A 22,497-nucleotide genomic window follows, 5' to 3' on the forward strand; every position below is an offset into this window, starting at 1 on the left:
AACGTGTAATTAGTGGAAGAATCTCAGTTAATGTTGAATTTTAAATAATTATGGAGACTAAATTTAGAGGCCACCCTAGTGTTCTTTGTAGTTAAGATATAAACAAAAGAGTTATGGAATAATGTGTGTGGGTTTTATGCATTTTATTTTCTGGCAGTTTGAGGATATAACCAAGAGCCATGCACATGCTATGTAAGAACTGTATCACTTAGGTACAGCTCCTGACCCTGTTGCTTAGATTTTGCAAGTACAATTTGGTAATTCATTTTGGATGGTGACTAACTGAAATAGGACCTTAACAGAAGTGATAGGTACATGCCAGGAATCCATCCAGTCTGTAGGTGATCTTCATTTCCATTTCTCCTGAAGCACTTTGAGTCCCCAGTTGTGAACACAACAGAAAGCCGGTAGCTGACAGTTTCACGGTGAGCTTTGTGTGTGTGTGTGTGTGTGTGTGTGTGTGTGTGTGTGTGTGTGTGAAGTCTGTAGTCTAGATTATGTCTTCACAATGAAGATAACTTCCCTTGGCATTATGTAATTATTTAATATAAAGAGTCAAGCCATTTGTAACCTACCTTAACAAAGGTTATTTTAGTTAAAAGAAGATGCATTTTGGAAGTATATAAAGGAGAGAATATGGATATCCATTGTAACAGAAAAGGGAAAGGTCACTGTGTCCAAATCACAGAAAATAAAAATAAAATGGGAAGGGTTATTAATATATCTCAAAATGTTTGGAAAAGTTTTTGCTGTAGAGATGAATAAAATAGGAAATAAATGGCATTTATTTCTCCAAACTCCAATAATTTCCTGCAATCACGTGGTTTAGAAAGCTTTCAATGACATATTTAATGAGCAATATACAGATCATCTGCTGTGGGTTCCATATTTATACTCTCTAATGTGATATGTGGCATCCTCTACAAAGGATATTTTTTAATACTTTGACCTAACAAAATGGAACAGGATCCCTCGGAGGTAACATATTCATTTTTGAAAGTAACCAGTCAATGGGTCTATTACCATGGATACTTTCTAAGGAATTCCTATGAAATTAGAATAAATAGCTTCTTGTTCTCTTCTGAAGTTCTGTGTGTTTGAATAGTGACCCAGTGACTAATGCAAAGGTCCCTAAGCTCACTGTAGGACAAAAGCCTGGGAAGAATGGGGGAGCATTTATTAAATGCAGAATCATTTTTTAACGACCACTTTTAAAAGCAGGAGTGAAGAGATCAAAACCACAACGAGGTTATCTTGTAAGTTAAAAAATAACCACTGCCTACTGAGACACTGGGATTTTAGGTCACCAGAGCACATTCTGATATAATTTATTGCCTGATAAACCATCTCCGAAGTGCAGTTGTAATGTTGGGAAGGAAGCAATCACAGACGTTTAGTGGCCGGACTGCTGACTGCTTTCATTTGACCTTGCAGACTGTGAGTCTCTTAGTTTGATTCCTAAAGGATACATTGTTCAGGAATGTTTACCAGTTATGTGTGATGGCTAATTTTCCATATTGACCTCCTACATAATTACATAAATTAAAGCAAAGCATAACAACCGAGGCTACACATAAAATTTTACAGCCCTTGCACTGCACTAAGCTTGAAATTACATGCCATACAGCACCTATATCATTTTTGAAAATATGCATTTAAAGCCCTTCTAAGAGCTGGAAATAAAGGTTCTCTTTTAATAAATGTTATGGTAGAGTCTCTCTCTTGAAAAGTCTGGCTAGTGGGTTGGCTTATTGGGTAAAGGTGTTTGCTGGCAAACCTGACAGCCGAATTGCATTCCTGGGACCTACATGGTAGAATGTCACATGGCACATTAGAGAGTATAAATATGGAGTCCCACAGCAGGTGATCTGTATGTTAATCAATGAATATATCATTGTAAACATTGACCTACCTATGCTTCCTACTACCAAATGGTGTAGTAAGTTATTGAAATTTAGAAAACTAAATGCCATTCCTGGAATTTACATGGAACCAACATCCACAAACTGTCTTCTGACCTCCACATGTGTGCAATTGTGGACATGCACACACACACACACACACACACACACACACACACACACACACACTCACACATTAAAATAATTAAATGTAAAAAATTCTTCATTTCCTGTTTTTTATTTTTTTTAAAAAAAATCTGTCTATTAAGTAAGAGAAATGCCAATATCACTAACCATGGACATTTATTTATTTATTTACTCACTGATTTTCTTGTTTTGTCTTGATAAAAATTTCTAAAGCTGGGATTCCAAGCTGCTTCAAAACTACCCAACAAGCTGCGTGGTGGTGGCTCGTGCCTTTAATCCCAGCACTCAGGAGGTGGAGGCCGGAGGGTCTCTGTGAGTTTGAGGCCAGCCTAGTCTACAGAGTGAGTTATAAGACAGCTAGGGCTACACAGAGAAACCTTGTCTCAAAAAAATTATATAAAAATTTATATAAAACTAGCAAACAATTTTAAAAAATGAACAGAAAAAGAGTTTAGATTCAATTCAATGAAAAGAGAAGCCATCTTTTGTTGCATTTATAACTTCTAAATGCAATTTAACTGGACAAGTAGTCCTTATAAAATGTGATTTGAGGGGTTAGTCATTGCTTTTTCTTGGTGTCTATAAGATGTCTATGAGTAAAATTGCATTGTGTGCTTCTTTAAGAATTGCTCATGTTTAGAATTTGATGTAATTTATACCTCACACTAAACATATTAACTAATATTTTCTTCTTGATTGTGGAAAGTTTTAGTTATCTTTCAAATATTAATGTTCCAAGATTATTAATCAGCAAGTATTATTACATTCATTTTACCTCTAAAATGATTTTGTTTGAAGTTTACAGTCAGTCATCTTCCCAGCTAGTTTCTGGAGCCACATACAAGGTTAGTGAAGGGAAAAACCTTCGCTGAATCCTCACCGGTTTTCTCTTTCCCTTTTGTAACTTTTGTTCTTTTCCAGTTTCACACATGTATGCTATATGTTCTAGTCCCTCTCCCCTGCGCCCTCTCCTATTTCCTTCCCACTCCAAACAGTGCTGCTTCCTCCCCCTTAATGTCTTTCCACTGTTTACTGACTTTGGTTTTGTTTAGAGTCTCACAGAGTTTAATTAGGGCTGTCCCCATGAATCCTGAGTTTGGAACTAACCATTATAGCCTGGCTGGCTCACCTCTGGGTAGACAACTGGGTACTATGACTCCCTCTCTTCCAGAACCCATTATCCAACAATAGAACAACAATATGTGATAAGGCCTCATAAGTCCTTTCTCTCTCTATAGGTGACTGTTAGGAGGAACTGACTTCTGTGGCCCAAGTGTCAGTATAGACAGCTCTAAGTCTCTGGTTGCCATGTCTATGTCTTGTTTAGAAAGCGGTATTGCTCAGACTTTCTTCACATCACCTATCTGTTACATTCTTTCCATCTCCTCTTCCACAATGTTCTGAGCCTTAGAGAGGTGGTATAAATGCCTTGTTTAGGGCTATTCTCTCAACCATCCTTTATTTTTAGCATCTGTACAGCCATGGGTCTTGGCATTTACCTCTGTCTACTGCAATGAGTGGCTTCTATGGTTAAGGCTGAGAGTAGTTTCTTCCTGACCCAAGTCAGATCCAAACAGCCTGTTTTCTTTTTTGATAAGAAGAAAGTTGACATGACTTTGCCTGGAGAAATTATATTGCATTTTCCAAAATTTTTATTAACATTGTTATTGGAGATGGTATCAGAGTTAACATGAACTCCACCACTGCTCTTATAGTTTAGGAATTTTTACTTTTGGCTAAGGGTAAAGTCTATGCAAATTAATGATCTCTATAATGGATCGTGTTTTTGAGATGAAACATCTTTGTAGCAAAATGAGGTTTCAGAAAAAAAAAAACAACTTTGATTATAGAATATATGGGCATTAGAAGACACCCTGGTTGAATTCTGTCAGCTTGACAAAAGCTTAGGCAAATAAGTAAAGAAGAGATAAGAACCGGAAACAAAACTGTCCTGCAGGCAAGTATGTGGGGCATTTTCTTGATTAACGGTTAATTCAGGAAAGTCCAGCCCACTGTAGGTAACACCAGCCCTATGCTGGTGGTCTTGGGGTATATAGAAGGATGAACAAGTTGAGGAGCAAGTCAGTAAGCAGCACTCTCCCATGGCTTCTGACCCACCTCCTGCCCTGCTTGAGTTCCTGCCCTGACTCCTTCCAGGGACTGACTATTAACTGCAAGTGTAAGATGAAATCAACCCTTTCCTCCCCAAGTTGCTTTTGGTCATGATGTTTTACCACAGTAGCAGACAGCTCAAGACAAAGCTTTTAAACATACTTCTTAACTTATTTACACCTTATAATTCCTAATTCTTTTTGATTGATGCAACATTTTAAATTTTTGATGGCATATTAGACATCATTAAGGATTTCATGTTTTTTTTTCCTTTATCAACTTTATAATGTTTTCTTTTTAAACTTTTATTTTCATGTTTCAAGTCTCATGACATAACTTTCATGGCTTACTGGACCACATTCTTGTTGACTTCTTTAACTTCCCAGGCTCAAAGTTGAGACTATTTTATGTATAGATTCACCCAGAGTCCACACTCTTTTGCATTTGTGTTTGTCTGATCTATTTCTATACATATTTATTTAAATGTAGAAACCTAACCTGAATGCTACATTTCTCTAAGTCCTATATTACTATATATGTATATGCATAATATATATGTGTGTGTGTTAGTTGTAGCTTGAGTTTTTTCGCCTTGCCCACAGTCAGGACAAATCTTTGTCACCCGCCAGTCCCACAGCCGCTCAGACCCAACCAAGTAAACACAGACACTTATATTGCTTTCAAACCGTATGGCCGTGGCAGGCTTCCTGCTAACTGTCCTTATCTTGCTAACTGTGCTTTTATCTTAAATTGATCCATTTCCATACATCTGTACCTTGCCATGTGGCTGGTGGCTTACTGGCGTCTTCACATGCTGCTGGTCATGGCAGCAGCTGCAGTGTCTCTGGTCATGGCGGCGGCTGCAGCCTCTCTGGTCATTGCGGCGGCTGCAGCCTCTCTGGTCATTGTGGCGGCTGCAGCCTCTCTGGTCATTGCGGCGGCTGCAGCAGCGTCTCCTTCTGCCTTTCTGTCCTTTTATCCTGCCTAGCCACGGCCGATCAGGTTTTATTTATTAACCAATCAGAGCAACTTGACATACAGACCATCCCCCAGCACAGCCAAGTGCAGACCATCTCAAACACCTGCACTCAGGCCCATGGTCCTAATCATCCTCTATACGGACCTGCTGGGTAACGCCACAAAGAACCTGAGAATGGGCTCCCACAGGACATACAGAACATCCCACAGCAGTTAGTTAATCAATATATATATGTGTTAGTTAACCAAAAATGTTAGTATTAAAACTAGCACCTTGATTGACTATCTTCAAGAATTATTTTACAAAATTCTGAGATTATTTATCTGGGTTTTTCCCATTACAATGAGCTTGTTTTGTATGTGAAGTTTTCTCCCGACAGAATAAAAGTATCTTCTCTATGAATGCAAATGAGGAAGTTCATTAGTCCCTCATATGCCTATCAAGGATCATCTTTAAGGATAGTCACTTGTAATTTTTTTTTTTTATTTTATTCTCCAGAGGAGTTTTAGGATTATCCAGTAGTGTCTGTGAAGATTTGGGTCCAAATGCTGAAGCGCTGACTTACCCATAGGTGTGCACACAGTACCAGGGAAGAGAGAAATTTGCTCTCCTTTGTTCCATGACTCTTCTACCTTTTCTTCCTCTTTGTCCTTTTCTTCTTAATCTTCTTATCCAAAAATCTGACTGGGGAAGCCCAGGGTCTGAAGGAAGATTTCAATATAAAACTCAAAAAAATATCACTCTGATATTATCTGTGATAATCTGGGTTACTCTGCTAGCTGGAATAGTTATAGCATTCAAAATCTTGTAAAGCTCCATATTTGGGCTTCTCTCTATCTGATGAAACACTTTTTGGGAGATTTTCTGTCAAAGCATCTTCTGAATCCAGTGGGGAGTCAATATTTAAGTAGTCTTGTTCTGATCCTTGTCATATACTCTTTGAAAACACAAATTACCTACATCTGTCAGTTCTCATGTTAAATGCCTACTTAGCCTGACAATTCTAATGAACTAATTAAGCATCATTTTCATTTCCAAGCCCCTGATTTCCTCTGTGCTATCTGTTATATTAAGCACATATGATATATGTATCACATCGATAAAGTAGATTCCACCGGATCACATGGGTGTCACTAAAATTTAGATTACCAAAACATTCAAAGGATTCTGTTTACAAATGGGGATAATGTTGATAATTCACTTTTAAAAAAATTTTTGCTTAATTTTTTTCTGAGAGGACACATGATTGGCTCATTGTTCAATATCTAATCCTTATGTTCTCTCATAATTTTGTGTGTAAAATATAGTTTCTCAAGTATTTCTCTGTGTCAAATTTTATGGTGAATAAATGATGTTTTTGAAAATTTATTTAGTATTTCTGAAATGTTCACTGAAACTGTACTTTAAGTACTGAAATTATCAAATAAATAAATCAAAATGGACTGGAAACCAATGATCCATTGAATATTCTTGAAACACACCATTTTATTGTTAGGATTCCTTTGGATTCTCTGGTTGGATTCCTTTCTTCTATTTGACATTTTAAAGGATCTTCTTGGTGGCTTTGAAAAGCCTTGTAACATAGTTTCGCAAATAGTTTTCTGGTCTGCCTAATTTCTCTGACACTTTGGAAGCTTTTCCCCCCCCCGTTCATTTGCAAGCTTTCCACTTCATGATATTTCTCTTCCTAGTCAGCTTTTAATACAAAAGTTTGATCTGAAATTAGTTTTCTTTCTTTTATTTTTTTCATCTATCTTGTTTTTATGATTCATGACAAAATAACCATCTTGGGCTTCTAATGGTTACTTAAATAGACTCCAGAACTTCTGTGGCTCATCTAATAAAGTATTCCTTTTTACTTGTTTAAAAATAATGTAGAATTTTCATTTTTTTCCTAAAATTAAATTATTTTTATGGCAGTCTTTTTTTTTCACCAAACACTGGGCCTAATTGTGAGTAGGAAATAGAAACATACCACAATGATATGGCCTGTGCCAGTCTCTGTCCTGCTCAGTCTGGATGCTGAGAATAAAATTTAAGAAAACAGACATTTAGAGTCTTCTTGCATTTCAATATGTGTTCCTTCTGCTGATAAGAGGATGAACCATAAAAATTCACATTACTCCTGTTTTATCAATTATGTTTACTTTCCTAATTTTTATATACTATTTGGATAATTTTAATTTAAAAGCCAGCTGTAGGTATAGGTACAGTGTAACTTTAATGTTTTTAGACAATAATCAAGACTTTCATCATGTTATCCTTGATCAATTTACCTTTCAAACCAGTTGTGAAATTTTTTACACTACAGATCTTTGTAAATTATGTATTCTCTTAAGTCTTTATGTATCCTGATAGTTTTTTGTAAAGTATTTTTATAGTTTCTTTATTGCTCATCTACTCAAATATTATCTAAATGTCCTCACTGAGATAAAACCCTCTCTGTAGGCTATTCTATAGTTGAAGTACATGTAACATGGTCCAAATTTATGGTCTTTTGCCTTAAGTCTACTGTTTCAATCAGAGTGTGTCCAAATATGAGACTCAGAGTTTTATTCTTCTATATGATGAACTCCACTCATTCAATATCTTTGTGAATTTATTAAGTTAACTGGGTATTAAGGTCCTATGGAAATGCCATGTTATTAAGCCTAGGGTCTCAATTTCTTTCTTGTACTTCCCTCTCTCATGTAAAAAAGTCATCTCAGTCACTTTCATAGTCTCCCCTCCTCATCCTTCATATATTAGTTTTCCTTTATGATCTAAGGAGCTGTGCAAGTGCTTGTTTTTCTTTAAAATATTATAATTGCATAGTAGAGATCCTACTGGAGAAACTCTTCTGCTCACTACTTAATAATAATTGCTAAATTGTTTCTGCTGCTTTGTGACATGGCACTCATCATGTCTACTTTTCCTTATCTATGGACATGGAAACGCTCATTATGTCCACTTTTTCATACATGTAGGGACTGAGGAAGTAGCTTGCAATCTTTGAAGGTGATTCTTGTTGTGGAGTAGGAAAATTCAGCTTTCTACAATGCTCCAAACTCAAAGAAGTACCAGTTCAGAATGGGCCATTGTAATAATAGAGAATTGTGTGCTAATGCACCCCAGGAGTTATTGAAATCTCTTATCTTATTAATTTGGCAGGACTGAGGTCCTTTTCTGTAGAACGTAATTTCCTCTCTAAAGGATATGAGGCATCTGTTCCTACTCAGAAGCCAATAGAGAATGCTTCATCTGCATTAGTCATGCTGCTTAGTGCCCATAGTGTGCTTCAGGCTACAGAAACTTACTACACAGACTTGTTAGTGATCTGGTGTCTCATGCTATTTGCTGGAATTGTAAGTACTAGTGTATTTTCAAATTCATCAGTATTAAAACAAACTTTCTGATGAGAGTATATATATGTGTAACTCTGTATTTCGTGTGATATATAGTGAATTTTATTGTCAGATTATTTGAAAACTCAGAAGTACAATACAAAGTACAAATTCTAAAAATGTACATGCATATTATGTATGCACACATATCTTTGTTTGACTTTACTGAATATGATTACAAAGAATATATTGCAGCCACTGCTTTTCCTTAGGAGGCTAACCTATATCACCATTAGCAAGTCCAGTTTTGTAACTTAAAATTTAGAACAAGAAAGCCTCATTTATTTCTCTACTCTCTCCTTTGAGCAAACTATAGCATTTGCTCTCCTAACTAGGTAAAAGTAATCAATTTCCTACCCATTCGTTTACTGAAATCAAGGTTCTTAGTAGGGGTGAATAATTTCTTTCTTTTATCTGTGTTTTGGTGTTTGAATTGCTAGGAGAACTCTCAAGGAAGCTCATGCTCTCTGTTTTCAGAGGCCCAAGCTTGCGCCACAGCAGCAGGGGTTCTGCTTGGGAGGAATGCCTCTGAGTCTCCACGCCCAGTCCTACCACCATCTGCTCTGCAGATGATCCACACAAGCATTGTTTTTTCTCTTTCTTCAAGGTCTGAAAAACAGACTGGGAGCAAAATTCTAACCCAGTAATGCTTAGCAAATTAATCTTCATACTTGCCTCAAGTTGTTCAGGAATTTCACCCATGAGCTCTTTGTTTATTTCAGGAATGCACACATCACACCTATGAATGCCATCTGCAGGACATTTACTGCTGTTGTGATGCTGTCATTCTTTCCTGGAGCCTCTTTATATCTCACTCCTTTTCCAAATCAGGTTTAAGTGCTGCTGTTCTGTGAAGTCTCTCAAGTCTGACTCCATGGATCTTTCATTACCCCAGATTGATTTATATTTGCTTAAATGCCTCATCTGTTTAATCAGACTGTAATTTAACTGATAACAGGATTCTTTTTATTTTGTTTTGCAGTCCCAATACAAGGGACACAGGGCATTCAGGACCCAGCTGTTGAACTGATACTACTAAATCAATGCCTTTGAAGAAGCCTAATTCTAATAGAGTAAATGAAAGATTAAGTTTATAAAAAAAAATGCAGTCAGAAACTTAGGACGTAGTGTCACTTTCTTTTATCCTAGACAACTGGGCAGAGAGGAACACTGTGAAAAAAACACACAAGCAACAACCAAACCAGAAATGCATCCCACAGTAGGCACAACTTCAAGCTGGGGCTCATAGTACAAGATGGAAAAGAAACTCTGGATAAAATGCCAGCTCCCAGTGGCCACTGGGAGCCTGTGTGAGTTTACAAACTTACCCACAATTCTCCTCAGTTCTCCACTGTGACAGATGAGGTAGGTGAAGGGCTCAGTGGATTATGAGGCAGCTAATATTGCATACTCTGTGTGGTAGTATGAAACTAGAGACCAGGCATCTGGGAATTTTATGTGTCGTTTCAGGAGAAAGATGTAAGTAGTTCTTGCTGATGGGAATATAGGTTTTGAAATGGCACAAGAAAATAATCATAATGAGAATGAATAGTCCAGAGAATGGGGAGCAACAATGGTAAGAGAGCAGCAGATACAGCCTGCAAGGTGTGAATATCAAGAGGGAAGGAAATGATACAATTCTCCAGGTGAGAATGAATTTGTTAACAGGACAAAATGTGTTTGGGTGCCATTACTGAGTCTTGAAGAAGATGACATGGATGACATGCCATTTAAGAGGATGATTTTAATGGCTACATTGAAAATAGATTGCAGGATAGTTAGAGTAAGAATATATTTGTTTGTCTGTGGTATTAAATACTGAAAAAATAGAGAAACAATTAAGGTGAAATACACACAACTTATGGATGACTCTGTAAACTTGAAATCTATGAAAGAGTGCTTAGGAAATTAAGGGGATGGAATAAATAATGATAAGTATTATATTTTCATGAATAATTAATAATAATATTTATTATTTTAAAGTTACTATTTGTTAAAATCCTAATGAGCAGAATGAGGTATTAGGCCTACATACAGTACATTCTTATAAATAAAGCAAGGACTATTATGATGGCATTAGCAATATTTTCTTTATATAGGCTTCCAATATTATTTTAATAGAATAATTTGGTTTAATCAATTTACAAACTATATTTTTATGTCAAGATCTATCTTCTGACTTAGCCACATTCTGAAATCCCGTGAATCATTTGTGTATTTCCCAAAGTGCGACTTTAGTCAGCAGTGGTCCAAGAGATAATTTTAAAGAACAGGTATTATTTTATGCATCCACATTATGTTTGTACATATGATGGAGAAAACTACATAAATGGTCAAATTTGAATGTTCACATTATGTATTATATGGAAGTCAATTTAAAGTAGATCTTAATGAGCCAGGTGTAGTGGCACATTCCTTTTAATCCCAGCACTCAGGAGGCAGAGGCAGATGGATTTTTGAGTTCAAGGCCAGTCTGGTCTACAGAGTGAGTGCCAGTAAAGCCTAGGGTATTCAGTATTAAATACTGAATAGGGTATACTGTATTAAAAAGTAAATGAAAAAGTATATCTTTAATAAAAAAATACATAAAAATAATGGCACCTAGTATATAGGAATGCTACATAAAATTGTAGTTATGGTAAAATAGTGTGAAACATGGGAGAACTTATCTGCACAGTGTGTGTTTGTCATAAAGGTTAAGCATTTATTATAAAAATAAGAAGACTGGTATTTTGTTGGAGAATTATACATGTATAGATATATCTAGAGTGAAGAGTAGATTTTCATCAGAAAGGACTTCACAATTTTAAAGAAATTTTTGTTCAAAATTGTTTTAAGCAAGTATAGCTAACCTATAATTTTATCCCTTCTTTTACCATATGATCCATGTGACTATATATTTTATTTTATTTTATTTTATTTTATTTTATTTTATTTTTTTTTGGTTTTTCGAGACAGGGTTTCTCTGTGTAGCTTTGCGCCTTTCCTGGAGCTCACTTGGTAGCCCAGGCTGGCCTCGAACTCACAGAGATCCGCCTGCCTCTGCCTCCCGAGTGCTGGGATTAAAGGCGTGCGCCACCACCGCCCGGCGCGTGACTATATATTTTAGTGAGTGAAAGAACTAGGAATACTAATAACTCATCCCAGTCAAATTGGGCCCTCCACTTCGTATGACTCACACAGCCCAGCTAAGGTCTCAGAAGCATGGACTCCTGGTGTCATGTAGAAAAAGCCTTGAGAATGGGCTCTCCATTAACTTGGTAAAATTATTTTGCCTCAAGAGCTCTACTTGCTTTATCTATAAAGTAGGAAACTAATTTCTGCTTCAGTTTGATATAAGTATGCATCAGGTAAGATGTGGAAAGTGCATGTATGAATATGTGGCCCTATCATTATTCATACTACAGACTGAGAGTGTCTGAGAACACCGTTGTTGCTTTTTCTCAGGTGATGCTCATACATTTCCAACTGTGACTCTACACCAAGCAATTTGGAATCATAGCTCATGCTACCCATCTCCCAACTATGTCTGTTACAGTCTTCACTTTCCCCAGCTCACAGTAACTGTCTCCTAAAGGGAGTGCATAGCGCTACTTTGTAACTTATTTTAAATAAAATAATAATGATTATCACTAAAATACTTTAAAAGTAAGGCATACTTTTTGGTGTATTTTAAGTAGATTGGTTTGTTTTTGAGATGGGATCTTACAGTGTAACCTAGGCTGGTCTCCAGATGAAAAGTCTCCTGTCATCCTCCCAAGTTCAATATCGACCCTAAAATAGAACACAAGTGTGGGCCAGCTAGCAAGGCGTGCTTGTGAAGTGCTTAGTAACTGAAAACGGTTTTTCATGCAACTTCTCTCATTGCCGTTGACGTAAGAATTGTTAAAGGGACTTTTCTCATTAGAAGAACAGGGCCTAAGACATAAGACTTCTTCCAGGTTTGCCTGATGGTAATTCTAATTACAATGAAAATTATGACTGTGTCTTCCAAAGATGGAACCTGGTTCTTCTCTTACACATCAAACCTTTACAAAGCCAGATGACACAGAAAAAAAAAAAAAAAAAAAAAAAAAAAAAAAAAAAAAAAAAGAGGGAAGAGAGTCACGATAAATATCTAAAGGAAAGTAATGAATTTTAACTCTCTGGCTATAGCGTGACGCTCTTTGACTAATTTAAACCTCATCCTTCTCTTCTATGCTGTGTGCACACCTGAAGACACACCTACTAAGTTTCAGCGTCCTTATCACTAGCTGCGTGGAACCATGATGACACTGCTATGTCCGGCTTTCTGTTCAATAAACTTAATCATAGTTGTGTCAAATGTGGCTCAAGCCTTACAGTGCATTAATATGTAGAATATTAATCTACATAATTAATTTCCCTAATCTAAGAATAAAGGACACAAGGGAACACGCCCTCCAGGGTAGGGTGCTAGAGTGGGAATCACAGGGCTCAGTTCAGCCTTGGGGCCTCTGTGATGATTTTTTTATGCCTTAAAGCCCCAGAGTACATTTTTTTTTCTATTCTACATGGATTTTATGGTGTATTTATATGTCAAAGTGATATTATTTTGCTAATAATTTTTTAACTTAGAAATTTATTTTTATTTCCTTGTTTTTATATACCTGGGTAGTTTTGAATGCTAACCAATTATACTTTAATTATGCCCTAATAGCTGGTCATTAAAAAAAATACACTTCTTGAAAATAAACACCAAATCTGATGTCTTAACATGAATTCTTCAGGCTGAATTATTTTTGCACATATATCTGGCTTGGTTCATAGTATAAAAGTTTCCAAGGGTACTCCAGGTCCAATTTTCCCTCTTCTAGACATCATATTGAGACATAATGAACTAATATTGATACTTCATTGTTAAGAAACAAGCTTTATTTGCATTTCTTTAGCTTTTACCTCATGACCAGTATCTCAGTCAACACCACATTGCATCTGATGAGAACATTTCCTTAGGTGCCCTTTGGCTATGACAGTTTACCAATCTTTCTTTGTTTTCATGACTTGGAAAAGCTGAGGAGATCTAATGAGGTATTTTGTAGAATGTCCCTCATTTGGGATGTGATTTTTTTTCATGGATAGACTGGTGTGTGAGTATTTGAGAGGAAACTTTCACAGGTACGGCATAATACTTGACTGTCAGTGTGATTTACAGAAATGATGTTGAACTTGAACACCTGACTTGTGTAGTGGTCACTTGCTATCTTCACTTTACTACTTCTCTTCATACTGTGCTCTTAGAAAGGACTCTGTGAATAGCGCATACTAGTGGAGTTACTCTCTATCTCCTAGAAGTTGGAGTATCACACAAATTATTTGAAATTCTTTGTGAGTTGTTTATTTGTCAATATGTATTCTCAGATACTGATTTATGCTTCTAGAACTGTTGGCTTCTGTGCCTGTGACTAAACTCCATCATGCATCCTACCTTTTTAAATTCTGACATGACACCATCAGTATACCCCTTTCAGATTCTGATACAACCCCATCATGTGTACCTCCTTTCAAATTCTGATATAACCCCACCATATGTACCCCTTTTCAAATTTCCACTTCTTCTTTGACATTTCAATATGATCCATTTTATTTATGCCTTGGCCTAGTCCCAAGATCTTGCATTTCTTCAAAGTGGCCCTACACCTTCTGTTGAGGTATGATATGAAAAACCATGATCTGTGATCTAGGTGTGCTTGCTTGCTTCTGTAACCACTTAGCTGCCAAACAAAGAGATGTGTGTGTATCTACATATTAATAGATACATAATTATTTCAATGAACTATACAGTTATTAAAATTTTGGGAGTAGACACAGTAAAATGACCTAGACTTCTGCATTTCTTATGAAATCACTAAAGGAAGCAAACCAAGCCGTTAATGGATACTAAAACTAGGCAGAGGTTACAAAGAATATTTTGAGAATATACCATAAGTCAAATGTTTCTACCCAGAGTCTTGGGCTGGATATATTTGCCCATGCATTTTGTTCCACTCATGGAAAACTTTGTAAACAGTTTTAATTGAACCACTGAGTAAAATACACTGGGAGGTCAAATGTGATGCTCCCTTTAGATGTTCTGAACTTGGTCAGGCCTGAGAAACCCTGCACCTGTGTTCTGTGTTTGACAAGAGTCTTGCACGGATTGGCAGGACCAACCTTAGTGAGAACCACACAAGCATCTCTTTCCCAGGTGATCTACCCGTCCCCCCATCCAACTCACCATCTCCTGTGCCCTGGGAGCCAACTCAGGCCCCAAATGCACATGAACTATTGCTTCTATTCTAATACAAGAGAAAGGAAATTGCTTGTTGAACCCATGGCTAACAAATTTGGAAAATGAGAAAAATAATTTCATTTGTCTAAGTGAATAATATCTCTCTTTAAGTAGAAAAGTGTGAACTCTATTGAAATACTACATAAAATTCCAGTGCAAAATAAAAGTACCTCAGTAAATTTTTACTTCTGCCCAAATCCTGATTGTCAAATGGTAATCATAAGTCTGCCTTCCTAGCCGTTCATTTAAAATGACTTAAGTAATATGAATTGATATAAAAGTTGGATCTGGAGGGCTGGAGAATAGGCTGAGTGGGTTCTGTTCTTGCAAAGGACCTGATTTCAGTTCCCAGACCCAAGTCACACAGTTCACAACCATATGTAGCTCAAGCTCCAGAGAATCCAACAACTCTGGCCTCCAAAGGCACCTGCAATCAGTGTACATATACCTGTATACAGAATTAAAAACACGGAATTACATACTTACACATAATTAAAAACAATAAATCTTTTAAATTTAGATTTTGAGGTGGCCTGATAAATATGCTGTTATTATATGACCTATATATTAAAATGCCAGAAGATATTTCTTATGTTAAGATAAAATTTTATTTTCTTTCACAATTTTTTTTATATCTTGAACTATAATGTATCCTGTAAAAGGCCAGTTGTATAATTCACACACTTTAACTACATCTGAGGACTCAGGCTTATGGTTTTGCTTGTAGAGTCAGTTTGATTAGTCTTAAGGGCCGAGGATAGAAAGTGGCAGAGTGCTCATGGTGAACACATATGACCCTAGATTCAGTCCCCAATACTGCAAAAGAAAACAAAGTAACCAATTCCAAGACGGACCAATCTGGCTTTATTGAGAAAGGACATGAATTAAGAAATAGGTGTTAATTATAAAAAATATTTCTGTTATCCCAAAGATATAAAGTATTTTATTTGACATCTGTCTTCTGCTCTAGGAAGTATTATGCAACAATAAAAAATCTGAGCTATCAATAGTCAAAATGCAAATAAAATCCAGATTGTGAGAATCTGGGAGTGAAGCAAGCTGGCAGCTTTCTAAGTGTTACTGACTAAACTAAACTTATGTTTCAAGACAATGGGTTTACAATATTATGAAAAAAAAAAGGATTGTAGTTGTGTGAATGAGAATGAATTTAGTTAAATTTAATGTATTAAAATAAATGTACTGTAAAGTAAAAAAAATCCACTTGCAGGTAAAAGGATTGTAGTTTTGCAAATGAGGATGAATTTAGTTAAATTTATTTAGTTAAATAAATAAATTTAGTTAAGTTTAAATAAATTAAACTTAACTAACTAAATAAATAAATTTAAATAAATAATAAATTTAAATAAATACTCATTAAAAAAAAACAACACTTTGCTTTTTACATCACTGTTTGTAAGCAGCACTCACGACACCAAGGAGCAGGGCTCACCAGAAGCCATTGCACTGCCTCTTTTGTGAGTGGAAGCAGTATTTCTCTTAGTGGGGAGGCATTGGCCACTTCAGGGAACATTCAAAGTGCTTGGGGCACTATTACAAACACCCAACTGCATGTATGGCAAGAATAATTTCCCATAAACCATTTCAGTCATAAATTACAAACTGCACCAATGTCCAGGCTTGGTAAGAAGAAGTTTTCTAAGGAGTACATGGTCATCCATGGTAGGTTCTGTTTAGGTGACTAGCTTGAATTAAAGTCTGTGTATTTTAAATCAACCCTCTTTCTTACCTTATTTGAGTGTACCCATAATTGTAAGTTGAAATGGAAAATGGAAATAGAAAAGTCAGGAAAATTCCTATAACTTGAAAATTTATTTTATGCAATACAAAACCTTTATATTCTATCTATTCTCTCTCTCTCATCTGTCTTTTCCAGCTAATACTGGAATATAGATACTGCAATATAGATACAGTCTTCAGTGGAAAGAATACCTTTGAAGCTTTGCAACTAATGCTTCTTCAAATGAATGAATCTGTAGCTTTATGCAGGAGATAGAGCTACAAAGATAAATTTAGGATTAGAAGATGTTCCCTTTGTAAAGATTCAGGCAGACTCTCCCTGACTCTCCATCTCCATTCTTTTATCCAACATTACGGGATGTAGTTAGAAGTATTTTTATAATATAATTCACTTCATTTTTCTGGAATTTGCCTGAGGCTGGTGTTTTGTAATATTCGGATTCCAGAGAGGTATTTTGTGTATGATTTAAAAATTTCATTCATTGAATGTAAAATTTTACTTTATGAAGAATTGTTGAATATTATATACTACAGTAGAGTCCAGGAAGTTGTCAAAAGGCTTTGTTTACCTCTCTTCTACCATAGAGGACATTTCTGGATGAAGTCATAGATTACTATTGCTTCTGCAAACCTGCCTGAGTGGAGAAAATGTGGTGCTAGGTGTGCAACAGGCACTAATAACTTTATAAATGGAATGTAGAAAATACCAAATATCCACCTTTGTGGATTCAGACAAACCTGCTCAGTGTGCTGATTAGTTTTGTCAATTTCACATAAACTCTAGTGAATTGGGAAGAGGGACTCTCAACTGAGGAACGGCCTACACCAGACTGGTCTGTCAGCACGTTTTTGTTATTTTCTTGATTAATGTTGCTATTGGAGGGCATGGGCCACTGTGGGTAGCACCACCCTGGTGCCTGAGGACCCAGGGTCATGTAAGAAAGCAAGCTAATAAATAGTTTCCCTGTGATCTTTGAATCAGTTCGTGTCTCCAGGTTCCTGCCTTGAGTTACTGCCTTGGAGTCCCTGGATGACGAACTGTCACTGGGAAGCTTAAGATAAAATAAACCCTTTCCTCCTCAAGTTGCTTTGTGTTATTGTTTTGTCAGGTCAACAGAGAAGCTAACTATGATTGTCAGTATGTGATTTCAATATATTTTTCTTGATATTTTGGAAAGGTTGATGGGAGTCTATCTGGCTGTATCTTCAATACACTGAGGTGTAGGAGCAGAGTCCATGTGCATTTCCCCATCCCTTGTTCAGAACACCCAACCTTCACCCCAGCTTGCCCCCCCCCCCAAAAAAAAAAACAACAGAGAAATAGGGCATAAACTCTTCAGGGCAGAGCAAGGCAGTGTGTTTTCTTATATGAAATGTAATTTCAGAACTTCTGTTCCTGACGCTGACACTTAGGCGATGGGCGACATGTCTTTCCATTTGCTGCCCTTCTTTACTGCCTCTGTTCGTAGGAGTGACCCTTCTTAGCTCTCAGTAGACTACCTTGCGGATTTGCTATGTGCATTCTTTTTTTATCACTTTTCCAATGAACTTTATTTTATTTTATTTTTTAGCATCTCTGGGGATTCAGTCTTGTTACTTTCCATTTTTCTGCTCCCTGAAGTAAAGGCATTTAAGATATCACATCATCAACAATGAAATCCAGTCCTGCATTATTAGCTTATATTCTGTTGTTTGGAGGCAGCCAGTGCTCTCTGGCATTTTGTATACTTCCCATCAAAGCAATCTCTACCACAGTGTCCAAACACATTCCATCCCAGACTTCTTAATTTCTGAGTAATTGCTTGGTTATTTCTGGAGTTATTATCTCTGACACTCTTTGACAGTCAATATTAATTTATTGTTTTGATAGTGAATTAGCCAAAGAGTTAGCATTACATAAAATGCATTTTTATTCCTATATGTTTGGTTATTTTACTTTCACTTATTGTTTTTTAATCCTGTTATTCTTTTCAAAGAATGTTAATGGTATGTGGTTAAAATTAAATGCAAGTATACTGTTAGAAAACTAAGATACCTTTTACTTAATATTGAAAGCCATGGATAGTAATGTGTTTTTCATCTTTAAAAGTGTACAAAATTCATTTTCTCTGATTAATAATTTTTTTAAAGTGTACAATTAAGTTTGTACTCTTTCCCAGAGTGTTTTCATAGGGCCATTTCTTTCTTTGATTTTATGAAGTTGTCTGTACCAAAATGACACTGTTATTCAGGAATGGTGATGTGGTAGGAAACTTCTACTTATGTCTCTAGAATCTAGGCCATGATGACATATCATAAAAATAGATGCAAAATATGGCTACTCTTGCTTCTTGGTGTCCATGAGGTTGCTTAATCACGTGTCTGTACATGTCAGCAGTAATTTTTTTCAAAAATAGATGTTAGTATATGATAATCAAAAATAAATACAAGTAGGTGATGGAATATCAATATTACAATACTTACCATTACCTGAATTAACTCAAAGTTCAACATTTATTTCTCATACAATTATTGTTTGAAATATTCCAGTATTATTTATTGATTTACACATAGAATCTCACCCTTTTTCCTCCAGTTTTCTCAAGTCTAAGAGGCAAATTTAGTTCAGAGGAAAACCTCTTGGAAGGATTTTAATCTTATTAAAACACACTTGGAGTATTGCTAAAGGTCAACAATTCCTTAATGCACATTTCACTAGATTTGCTAGAGTTGCTAGAGTTTTATCTTTTCACACAAAAGTAGATATGATCAGCATGTTTTGCTGAAGCCCAATTTCACACACATAGAATCATGTGGTTTTCCTTCCACTGAGTCTCTTTGTCCTATTGCATGTATGAGGCACTTAGCTTTCAGTCATGTCCTATATGCGAATGATTTACTTGAAGATGCTGTTTCTCCTGATATTATAATGCTTCTTTGATAAATTAAAAATATTGTAAGTTCTTTCCCCAGACCATTTATTTATTTATTTATTTATTTATTTATTTATTTATTTATTTAGAGAGGGGATTTTATGTAGCTTATGTTGGCCTCAAAATTATTTTGTATCAAAGGATGACCTCCAACTTCTAATCCTCAAGTTTCTACCTCCCAAGTACTGGTATTACAGGCAAGTATCACAATGCCAGCTTTATAGGGTATCCATTAAACCCAGTGCTCCATGCATACTAGGCAGACACTCAACCAACTGAGCCACACCCTTAGTCCCTTTCATAGATATTAGAATAAGGTTTGAACCAATGAACAATAGTTAATATATTCTTTAATTTCAAATTGGAAAATAATTCCCTAAGTTTGAAAATCTAGCAACCCTAATGGAATAAAAATCTGAAAATAATTTCCTTTGTGAAATCAAACAATAAAGATGACTTTGGAAGTATCACTGATCATCCAAGGCTTTTATTTGTACCATAAAGTTTTAGACAATTGAGGAAAAATGAAATGTGACATAAAACTGTAAATATTATCAATACTACTGTCACTACTACTGCCACTTGAGACACGGTATCTCTCCTGTAGCCCAGGCGAAACTCAAACTCAAGACCCTCTTGCTTCAGACTCATAGGATCACAGGCATGCACCACCACATCTGGCTTAAAATATTTTATCTACACTACTTTTCCTTTCTACATTCCCATATGTTTTAAGTGTTGTGTCAGAATCTTTCAAAAGGAACAACAGCAACAACAAGCATTCCTTAATCATCTTGCAGATTTCACATTCAAAACATGAATTTTGAATTTGAGATGCAGACTTGGCCTCCCTTGGTGAAGGATTTTTCTCCCCACCTTCCCCTCGCTCATTTATAAATGTGTAGACAATGCAGGCTGGCCCAGCTGACAGCCTTTCAGGGTTGGCAACTCCAGCCATCTGTTTTCTGTAAAGCAGTTGTTTTTCCTTGTTAAGTTCTCCATGTGAAATGTTTTTCTTGAGATTTCTTTTTTTGCTTTGTCAATTCTATCCCATGAAAAAACACACTAGGGGACCATAGAAGCACATGAGCATTCTGGGAGACCTTTGCAACCTACATTCACACCAGAAGCTCACTGATCTGACATAAACCAGACCTTAGCAGAGATGTTATTGGCTGACTTACTGAATGGTCCTAGTAATTAAAGGACTTCTTTACTTTAAAGGTTTTTTTCACTTTAGATGAGTATTAAGACAGCGTTCAAGTTGGTGGTAGCTGTCAGCAGTAGGCTTTCTTATAAAAAAAAAAACAAAAACAAAAAAACAAACACCAGTTTGAGTTTATCTCTATTGTCACAAAGATCAAGCAGGAAAAGCCCTCAATGAGAATAGTCATACTTGGGCATGGCAATCATCTTATTCCTCCATTTGATGGAAAGGACATCATTGGAAGTGCTTGGTTGTGAAGACAATGGTAACCATTCTCACATTTGCACCCAAACTATGAGAGAAGCATCTAATAAACAGAACTTTCCAGACTCAAAGCAAAAAATAGAATCAGTAAGAGCAGGAGGTAGGAATTAGTATTTAAAAAAAAAAGAAAAGAAAAAAAGACCTGTGTTTCTGATTAGAGCTGAGTTTTAGAAACACCAAGTTAAAATCAAGGCTGAATTTAAAATGAAATAAAAAACCTTCAATTTGAGAAATACACTGTATTTAAAATCACAAAATACATATAATTTTTATGGAACTGATTTTCAGCAAAATGTCTGAATTAAGGAAGTTGAAGATTATAAATATATGGTCTTAAAAACAACCTGAAGCTTTAAATGGCTCTGAAAGATAACACTGGGACCTGCCTCCCATCCCACAAGCAGAAGCATTTACTTTTTAAAATTATAACTGGCAAAATATAGGTTATGCTGGCAGAAATCTCAGAAGACTCTTCATCACTTAAGAGCCTCTTGTCAAGAAGCCTTGTAATTAGCTTCAGAAGTTTCCATCTGTGATGCTGTTAAACACAGGTGTGTTGCTCTGGGCAAGTTGCTCAGGCATTGTGATGTTAACAGACTCAATTAATTGCTACAATGGCTTTGTTCCACATCACATACTAACTCAGAACCATTCTTCTTGCCCTGGAAAAAAACGAGGGTCTTCCTATTCCCTACCCTTGTCACTTAAGCTCTTGAAATATGAATGTTTCAGGTTTGTGATATTGTTTAGCACTGAATTGATCCCAGTATGTTCTGTAGAAGGGCAGGAATCCTCCAGGACATTGTTAACACAGTCCTGTGTGAATGGATTCTGCCTGCACACTACAATGTGACCTTTTCCCTGCCCAGTGTACATTCTGATAGGCCGCTCTTACAGAGAACAGTGGAGGGACTCTGCTTACACTTGCACAAAAATAGTTGAGTGAGTGAAGAAGGGTCTGGGAGAATAACTGTGTTTGATGAACATGAATGGATTTTTCTAAACCATTTTTATAATGGTTCAATTTGTAGAACAATTTTAAGAGATGGTGTACTGGGCCAAAGTTTAAGAGTAAACTGAGGACCAAAATATTCATTTACCAAAGGCTGAAGCACATATAATTTTTCAGAGCCAGAGTGAAAAAGTAAAGGAACATGAAAAACTTAGGTTCCCCTAATTATTCAGTATCTTCCTCCTCATTGATGTTTCCCAGCGACTAGTTTAACAGCCAAAATGTAACTGAAATCTTATCAGTTGGGGTTGTAAATGTTCCCTCTCCATTCTCAGTTCTCTTGCTCTGGGTTGAGGGTGTCCTGCTCTCTTTGAAGATGCAGCCAATAAAGCACAACAGAAATCTGTGTTCCCAGCACTCCACACCAGCCTCCCTTCCAGCGTCTCTTTCACCACTCCTCAGGTTCCCTCCTTTCTCTGCAGCATCCGGTATCAGCTCAGGACAACCCAGGACCACGTTCTTAGCAAAAAGATTTATTTGCCCCAGAGGCACAGGGGGCAGTGAATGAGAGACAAAGACAGGGATAGAGGACT

General features: G+C 36.4%; 1 protein-coding gene across 1 annotated transcript in view; it reads left to right on the plus strand.

Moving 5' to 3' along the window:
- The window catches only part of Col5a2 (collagen type V alpha 2 chain), a 130,264-nt gene that overhangs the window by 23,734 nt on the left and 84,033 nt on the right, over positions 1-22,497 (plus strand). The window lies entirely within an intron of this gene.

The sequence above is a fragment of the Peromyscus maniculatus genome, chromosome 13 (genome assembly GCF_049852395.1).
Source record: "Peromyscus maniculatus bairdii isolate BWxNUB_F1_BW_parent chromosome 13, HU_Pman_BW_mat_3.1, whole genome shotgun sequence".
NCBI classification, from domain to species: domain Eukaryota; kingdom Metazoa; phylum Chordata; class Mammalia; order Rodentia; family Cricetidae; genus Peromyscus; species Peromyscus maniculatus.